At 40.9% G+C, this 9,630-nt stretch overlaps 1 pseudogene; it reads left to right on the forward strand.

The window, feature by feature from the left end:
- The first annotated feature begins 726 nt into the window (after positions 1–726).
- Positions 727–2,665, forward strand: LOC102868013 (annotated as a pseudogene).
- The last annotated feature ends 6,965 nt before the right edge of the window (positions 2,666–9,630 follow it).

The following is a 9,630-nucleotide window of genomic DNA, read 5'->3' on the forward strand; positions in this document are numbered from 1 at the left end:
TCAAGAACTATTGGTCATTTTATTCCCATGGAGTTTCTCTTCTACTATTTATTATTTATCTACATAATGTTGTGGTGCAAGTTAACTAGTTTCTCAACCTGAAGCTTTTCACAGTCATTATCTGGCAGCATTCTTCTACGTTGCCTCAATCCTAACAGCTCTGGGGCCAGAAAGGGCCCTATGAACCAACAGTGGCGAAACCACTGAAAGAAGAGAATGGGACAGCTGTGCACACTCGGTGCTCTCGGCCGGTGAGACCATCGCTAGTGGCTAACAAGGAGAAGGTGGCAAAGGAAGAATCTGGTGGCTGAAGTTCTAATAGCAGGTGGGAAAGGACCATACCAAATGACCAGATGGGATCAAAACATGTTACATGCAAACAGAGGGTTGATAACAGTATGTATGTCTGTCTGTCTATGCAGACAGGGGAAATCAAGCTGGTATTGACAAGGCAGAAAGGAAATCATGCAAGAGGGCAAGTTCTATGCACAGAAACCAGTTAGGAGAAAATGCCCCTTAGTGGAAGGTTTGTAGCAGTACAGGTGATACCCCCACTCGGGGCTTTGGAAGCACCCTGTGGAGGCTTTCAGACAAAAAAAAAAGCAGACCGACTTTCCCAGCTGATTCTGTCTTTTAAAGATTTAATATGAGCTCATTTAGCGCAGCGGCAGACTTGAGGTACAGTTTTTTCCCCTCTCCACCACCTGGGACTTTCACTAAGCAACCATGTCCAAGGGCTCTGCGGTTGGCATTTATCTTGGCACCACCTACTCCTGTGTAGGGGTCTTCCAGCATGGGAAAGTGGAGATCATTGCAAATGATCAAGGCAACCGAACCACGCCAAGCTATGTCGCATTTACCGATACTGAACCACTGATTGGCGATGCGGCAAAGAATCAAATTGCAATGAATCCTACTAACACAGTATTCGATGCCAAATGTCTCGTTGGATGAAGATTTGATGATGCTGTTGTGCAGTCTGATATGAAACACTGGCCCTTCATTGTGGTGAACGATGCAGGCAGGCCCAAGGTCCAAGTAAAATATAAAGGAGAGACCAAAAGTTTCTATCCAGAGGAGGTGTCCTCTATGGTTCTCACAAAGATGAAGGAAATTGCAGAAGCCTACCTTGGGAAGACTTACCAATGCTGTTGTCACTGTACTAGCCTACTCCAATGACTCTCAGCGCCAGGCTACCAAAGATGCTGAAACCATTGCTGGCCTCAATGTCCACCGAATCATCAATGAGCCAACTGCTGCTGCTATTGCTTATGGTCTGGACAAAAAGGTAGGTGCTGAAAGGAACATGCTCATCTTTTACTTAGGAGGTGGCACTTTTGATGTGTCAATCCTCACTATTGAAGATGGGATATTTGAGGTCAAGTCTACAGCTGGAGACACCCACTTGGGTAGAGAAGACTTTGACAACAGAATGGTCAACCATTTCATTGCAGAGTTCAAGCACAAGCATAAGAAAGACATCAGTGAAAACAAGAGGGCTGTCAGACGCCGCCGCACTGCTTGTGAATGTGCAAAGCGCACACTTTCTTCCAGCACCCAGGCCAGTATTGAGATAGATTCACTGTATGAGGGAATCGACTTCTATACTTCCATTACCCGAGCCCACTTTGAAGAATTGAATGCTGATCTTTCCCGTGGCACTCTGGACCCTGTGGAGAAAGCTCTGAAGGTTGCTAAGCTAGACAAGTCACAGATCCATGATATTGTCCTGGTGGGTGGTTCTACCAGAATTCCCAAGATTCAGAAGCTTCTTCAGGATTTCTTCAATGGAAAGGAGTTGAACAAGAGCATCAACCCAGATGAGGCTGTTGCTTATGGTGCAGCTGTCCAGGCGGCCATTCTCTCTGGAGACAAATCTGAAAATGTTCCAGATTTGCTGCTCCTGGATATCACTCCACTTTCTCTTGGTATTGAAACTGCTGGTGGAGTCATGACTGTCCTCATCAAGTGGAATACAACCATTCCTACCAAGCAGACGCAAACCTTCACAACCTACTCTGACAACCAGCCTGGTGTACTCATTCAGGTTTATGAAGGTGAGCATGCCATGACCAAAGATAACAACCTGCTTGGCAAGTTTGAGCTCACTGGTATACCACCTGCACCTCGTGGTGTTCCTCAGATTGAAGTCACATTTGATATTGATGTCAATGGTATCCTTAATGTTTCTGATGTTGACAAGAGCACTGGGAAAGAAAACAAGGTTACCATCACCAATGATAAGGGCCACTTGAGTAAGGAAGACATTGAACGAATGGTCCAGGAGGCTGAGAAGTACAAAGCTGAAGATGAGAAGCAAAGAGATAAGGTGTCTTCTAAGAATTCCCTTGAGTCTTATGCATTTAATATGAAAGCAACAGTTGAAGATGAAAAGCTTCAAGGCAAGATCAATGACGAGGACAAGCAGAAGATCCTTGACAAGTGCAATGAAATTATCAACTGGCTTGTTAAGAATCAGACTGCAGAAAAGGAGGAATTTGAGCATCAGCAGAAGGAACTAGAGAAGGTCTGCAACCCCATCATCACCAAGCTGTACCAGAGCGGTGGAGGCATGCCCGGAGGCATGCCTGGTGGCTTCCCTGGTGGTGGAGCTCCTCCATCTGGTGGTGCCTCTTCTGGACCCACCATTGGAGAGGTTGACTAAAGCAATCTGCATACTTTATAGCATTCATTGTCCCACAGTTAAAAAATTTTGAAGGACCCAAATTTGTAGCACACTGCAGTTGAAAAGTCTAAACTGCTAGACTAAATTTCTGTGCATTCTCAATACTTGAATACGGAATGTATAGAGGGAAAGGAATTAACATTGCACTTTATTATCACTGTATTTTAAGTGCAAAATGCAATGTCTCAAACAAAGATGTATTTAAAATTGGCACCATTAAAAAAAAGATTTAATATGAAAATTTTCTTTGTAGAAAAGCATCAAGGACATAATAACCCAGTAGTAAGATAATAACACAGATGGGGGTGTGTGTGTAAAACAATTCAGCAAAGTGTAAAATGAAACCAGTATATCTCAATGTCATAAACTTGGTAATTGATTAAGATTATTTTTGTTTCTTTTTGCCATGGGGCAGGAGGGGAGGACAACTATGCAAGTCCAAATAGAAAAACTAAGGAGAGAGAAATGACTAAGCCATGATTACTGCCAGTAAGAGAAGGCCCACACGTACACAGGATATAAGTATTATAATCAGGGTGTGTCTAAGTTTCTCCTTGTTTTGAGTTTACAAAGTATTAAAAGTCTCTCTTGAAAGTAACAGATGGATGTATCAGAAACAATTAATTCACTTGGTATTTTTCAGGTCACTCACAATCACAGTCAGTGGTTCTGACTCATAGTCACCCTCCATTGATTTTGGGGACATTAAGTCACAGCAGGAAGAGACTGCCCATCTTCTGTGGAGTCCCTAGTATATTCAAACCAGCAAAGATGCACAGCCTTTGGGTCAGCAGTACAATGCACTAGGGACTAAGGCATCAGAACGCCTATTTTTAAATTATGAAATTACACCAGAAACATCTAAATCTATAATTTGCCACATAGAGAATAACTTGATGCAACTGATGTGGAGCCCACTCTATGAACTTTGATAATGTCGATAGTTGTAGAGGGGCTTCAGGCCTTTTGTTCATAAGGTCGCTATGAGTAGTGCTCGACTCATAGGCAACAACAACAACGTAGCTAACTTGGAAGCAGGAGTAGCACCCACTTCCTAAGCAGAGTGCCTCTGGAAACTCTATGGATTTTTATAATTGATGATAGTTATAGAAAGGCTTCAGGCCTTTTGTTCATAGGGTCGCTGTGAGTCATACTCGACTCGACGGCAGTCAACAACAACAACATAGCTCCAGCAGATTGTCAGAGACAGTAAATCACATGGGAGGTGATTGTCCATCTTTCTCCTGTGGAGACCCTTGTGGATTCCAGCCACCAGACAGGTGCCACCTTTGGGGTTAGCAGAACAAACCTCTGTTGACTACCCCACAGAGCTCCTATGATAGAGCCGAGTAGTGTTTGGCAAAGAAAGCTCTACACTTTTAAAGGCTGCCTTAAATATTCAGGACAGGGAGCAAATTGAGAAAAAGGATGAGAGGCAGATCCATCCTCTTGGCCAACACACTTAGAGTCTGAATTTAGAGATAGTTTTGACTCCTGGGGGGATCCTATGTGAGACAGAAGGTACTCTAGTCCATGTAGTGACAAGTCCTTACCATACGTCTTGATAAACAACAGAAAAAACTAATTATATGTAAATCATTACCTATCAACTTAAAAAAATCCTATAAAACAACAAAAACAAACAACCCATTGAGATAAAACTCACAGTGGTAATATAGGATACAGTAGAATTGCCCCATAGGATTTTCAAGGCTGTGAATCTTTACTGAAGCAGACAGTCAGATTTTTCCCCCCCAAAGAGCAGCTGATAAGTTTGAACCACTGACTTTTCAGTTAATAGCTGAACACTTGTCCATTGTACCCCTAAGGCTCACTTAAAAAGCTGTACAGATTGCTAGTATAAAGGTTTTTGGTTCCCAAACAAAGTATTCATTTTAATCAAGAATCCCTTGTTTCTCCGAATCAACAAACCTTTCCTTGGCTCAACTACTCACCTCAATACCTCAGAAGGCAGGCCACCTGTCTGCCACCTGAATTAATGCCAACATTATTGCCCAGAAGTAGTTGGCAGGTCATGTCAGGAGATACTAGACCTTAACTAGTAATCTCTTGGTCATTGAGCCACAAATTTTCGCTGGAAAGAATGCATCTCTTCCGGAAAAATCTTACTGGGGGTTATATAACTAAGGAATGAACTGAAATGAATGTGTGAAAGTGTTATTTAATTGTATAGTGTACTAGGAAATTAAAACTTGCTGCAGATTTAAAATCTTAACTCTTGATAAAACTTTTTAAAGATTGTGAAATTATCCAAATACACATGAATCAAGTTTTACACACTGTATGGTGGTATGATGGGTAGATGAAGCTGTCCATTGTACCATTTCTTTCTTTGAATTCTCAGGCATGGTTTTGGCAATGCAAGAATTCTGTTAGCAATAACAAATTCAATAAAAGCAAATCTACAGGAAAAAAAAATTAAAAGCTGTAGAGGCCTAAAATGTTAATGAAAAACTTTAAGAAAGTTGTCAAGAATTTTCTAGTGTTTCAACAAGAAGACAGAATCTCCCACTTTCATTCACACTATTTAGTGGATATTTCTAGTGGTCAGTCTTCTCTAACTCAAGGGCTGAAGAATACCAACAATTAATTAGGATCTAGTTTGAGTTCCAATGTGTTTTCAGACTTTAAGCATTCTCTGTTTATTGAATGCTGCCAAATGTGACTTTTTCATTTGCCAACAGCAGCTGCCTACAGATTTCACATCTGTTTCTTTAGCATGCCCATTCGATAAACTGCTGCTTCTCCAAGTCAAATGAGATTTTAATGGATTTTACAGGTACAAAGCCCATGCGTAATGAGAGGACTGCTTCTCCCAGGTAGGCTTGCAACGCTGCTTAACAAACATAATCAGAAATGAGATGCCACTTCAGTCTTCAGAAAGGCAGATCAGAGGGAGCTGACACTTGTTACCCAGTCCTTTTTCTAACAAAGTGAAAAGAGGGCCACGTGCACCAGTAGAAACCCTGAAGAGAGGCTGCTGATTGCCGCCCACCATTCACCCAAGGAGATATGACTAACAGACTCAAATGACAATCAATGAGACAGTAGGTGAGGAGGAAGATTCTGAAGACAGCTTGCCCACTAAATAATCCAGATGAGTGAGAAAGACATTGAGCAAACGCAAAACAAGCATGCTCAAATTCAAAGAATTTAAAAGGAATTTCTTTGAAGTTTGGAGGTTAAAATATTCTGCATCCTAGTTGAGTGAAGCAGAATTAGTTTTTGGATAGGTCTAGAAATTTAAGGCTTAATTTTATTTTTAAGACATACATTATATAAAATAAACGTGCAAAGAACAAGCACTTGAGTTTGGTTTGTATAATATTAAGAGATTTTTTTCCTTGATTCTTGTCTCTTATTTTGATGTGCACTTGATTTATTGTACATATTCCCAAATGTCTGGCAGTTTATAAAAAAGTGCCCTTTTGAACCTTTCATTAACTCAGTGTGAGATCTTGATTGAGTCACTTTATCTACTTACCTGTTTAATAAGATGAAAATCCTATTTAGCTGGTTTAAAATACTTTTTAATAGGGTGAAAATTCTTCCATCTTGGCAAAACTATTGACCCTGAAATGTACAAGTAAAACTCACAATTTGAATCAGACAATTAGCAAATATTTCCCTTTAGGGAAATAAAAAAAAATAATATGTTTATTATTTTAATCTGTGAGTACTATATGTTTTAGAAATATAGTAATAATATTGTAGAAAAATTAGAAAACCTAGAGAATAAAAAGGAAAAAAAAGCAAGGTTTTTATTTTCTGGATCATAAGAGTTTAGGTTTGGGATTATAAAATGTTTGAAGTGGAAAATCAACACTCCTGCTTTATAGCTGTGTGATCTTGGTTAAATTACTATTTCTAAATACTGATTTCTTATTTTATAAAATGATCATCAAGTCTATGCTAGAGGTCTATTGTAAAGACTAAATTAAACCATGTGCACAAAGCAATTACACAGCTCTTAGAAAATAACAAGTGCGCCAAGTGCTGTTGTTATTATTTTTAAAATTATTAATTACTACATTGCTTGACTCCATCAGCTGCTCCACAGGAGAAGGATGAGCAATCTCCTCCCACATGATTTATGCCCTCAAAAAACCCACTGAAGGGTCAGTTATGGGTTGGTTCCAAATTCATGGCAAATAATAATACTAACATAATCTCACTAGCAACTTTGATTCAACCATCTTTGCAAAGATCATTATGAAATTGCTTCATAATTTTCAAGATTCTAGGCATCAATTATTTTGTATCTGTTTATTATTTTTCATTTTTTCTACATTATTGTTGTTGTTATGTGCCGTCAAGTCGCTTGCAACTCAGAGCCACCCTATGTACAACAGCCCTAAAATCTCCTCTGTCCTGTGCCAATCACAGTCTCCAATACACCCACCCTGATTACCCCAGTCACTAAATCAATCCACCTCATAGAGGGCCTTCCCCTCCTGTGCTGTCCCTCCACCCACCGAAGCATGATGTCCCTCTCCAAGGACCATCCCTCCTTACAACATGTCCAAAATATGTCAGACAAAAACTCAGAATCCTGGCCTCCAAGGAGCAGCCCAATTTAACCCTCTCCAGAATGAACCTGTTTGTTTTACTAGCAGTCCATGGTACCCTCAATACTCTTCTCCAGCACCACAGCTCAAAGGCATCAGTTCTCCTTCTATCCTCCTTGGTCATTGTCTAATTATCTGATGCATAACAAGTGATAGCAAAAACCATGGCATGTATCAGACACACCTTAGTCTCCAGAGAGACACCATTGCTCTTCAATACTTTGGAGAGGTCCCTAACAACAGACTTTCCCATCACAATACGTCGTTTAATTTCCTGGCTGCTGGTGCCAAGACTGTTGACTATGGAGCCAAGCAAACTAAAGCTGTGAACAATCTCAATCTCTTCACCATCCATTTTGATGCTGCCAATTGGTCCATTGGTGGGAATCTTTGTCTTCTTGATATTGAGCCTCAATCCGTATTGAAGGCTGCAGCCCTTGACCCTCTGCAGTAAGTGCATGAGGTCCTCCTCAGTTTCAGCAAGCAGGGTTGTGTCATCAGCATAGCGCAGATTGTTGATAGATCTTCCACCAATCCTGACCCCACATTTCTCCTCATAGAGCCCAAACTCCCATATAATCTGTTCTGCATACAGGTTGAAAAGGTAAGGATATAGAACATATCCCTGGCGTATGCCCTTCCCAATTTTGAACCATGCAGTGTTTCCTTGCTCTGTTCTGATGACTGCCTCTTGGTCCAAGTATACTAAATACTTGGTTCTGTTGTTGTTGTTGTTGTTATGTGCTGTCGAGTCACTTGTGACTCATAGCGATCCTATGTACAACAGCCCTAAACTCTGCTCTGTCCTGTGCCAATCGCACTGTCTCTGACATACCCATCCCGATTACCCCAGTCACTGAATCAATCTTCCTCATAGAGGGCCTTCCCCTCCTGTGTTGTCCCTCCACACTACCAAGCATGATGTCCCTCTCCAAGGACCGGTCCCTCTTTACAACATGTCCGAAGTATGTTAGACGGAGCCTCAGAATCCTTGCCTCCAAGGAGTCGCCCAGTTTAACCCTTTGCAGAATGAATCTGTTTGTTTTCCTAGCAGTCCATGGTACCCTCAAAAAAAGTTCTTTTCCCCCAATCCATTGGAAGGCAGAATTAAAGGCTTCATTATTTGGCAGGAGTAGGGACTACTTCAGGAGTAGTACCAGGCTGGTACTGCTTACCAGTACTTCAATATCATGATTGGATGCCTCATTTATCTAACAGGATACAAGAATTTATTAAAGGCCTACTTGCACTTTTATCATAATCATACATTTTCTTATTAATTTGCATATAGTAATTAACGTACATTGTGTTCATTGATGTACATTGTTCCATACAATCATTAATACATATTGCATTTTATAAAATTAATTACTATTGAGGACGACTTGAAATGTTTGGTGCAGAAGGTGAAAAACAGCAGTCTTCAATATTAACTGCATTTTAACATCAAAAAAGCAAAGATTCTCACCACTAGCCCATTAGACAGCGTCATGATAGATGGAGAAGAGATTGAGGTTATTAACAATTTCATCTTGCTTAAATCCACAATCAATAATCTTGGCACCAGCAAACAGGAAATGAAAATATGAGTTGCTTGAGGAAAGTCTGCTGTCAAGGTCTTCTCAAGAGTGCTAAGAAGCAACGATGTAAGTCTAGAGACTAAGGTGCACCTGATCCAGGACATAATCTCAATTACTTGCTATATATCTGAGAGGTGGACAATTATGAAGGATGACAGAAGAATTGATGCCTCTGTGTTGTGGTGCTGGAAAAGAGTACTAAACATACCACTGACCACCAAGAAAACAGACAAGTATGTCCTGGAGAAGGTGAAGTCAGGTTGATTAGAAACTCTGTCTCTTATATGTTGGGCATGTTGTCAGGAAGGACCAGTCCTTGGAGAAGGACTTCATGCTTGGAAGGACAGAGGGTCAGCACAGAAGAGGAAGACCGTGGATAAGATGAATTGACACAGTGATTGTGGCAATGGGGGCAGGTGTGTCAGAGACAGTGAGGATGGCTCAAGATAGGGCAGGGTTCAGAGTTATAGCTCACAGGGTCCTATGAGTCATAATTGAATCTCTGGACATACAACATGCCTATTATTACCCCATCTTTTCAAGTCTCTCTTGAATCTTTCCTTTTCTTTTACCCCCTCATCCACCTATTAATCTCTGCAAATCCAAAAACGACTGGAACAGCACATCAGCAGAGAATTGCCAGAAGTCCAGGCTGGGTTTAGAAGGGGTCATGGTACTAGGGATATTGTAGCTGAGGTTAGATGGATCTTAGCTGAAAGCAGGGAATACCAGAAGAATGTCTATCTGTGTTTCATTGATTATGCAAAGGCGTTCG

The sequence above is a fragment of the Elephantulus edwardii genome, unplaced genomic scaffold, assembly GCF_000299155.1.
Source record: "Elephantulus edwardii isolate Elephantulus edwardi_28Jun2011 unplaced genomic scaffold, EleEdw1.0 scaffold00007, whole genome shotgun sequence".
Lineage (NCBI taxonomy): Eukaryota > Metazoa > Chordata > Mammalia > Macroscelidea > Macroscelididae > Elephantulus > Elephantulus edwardii.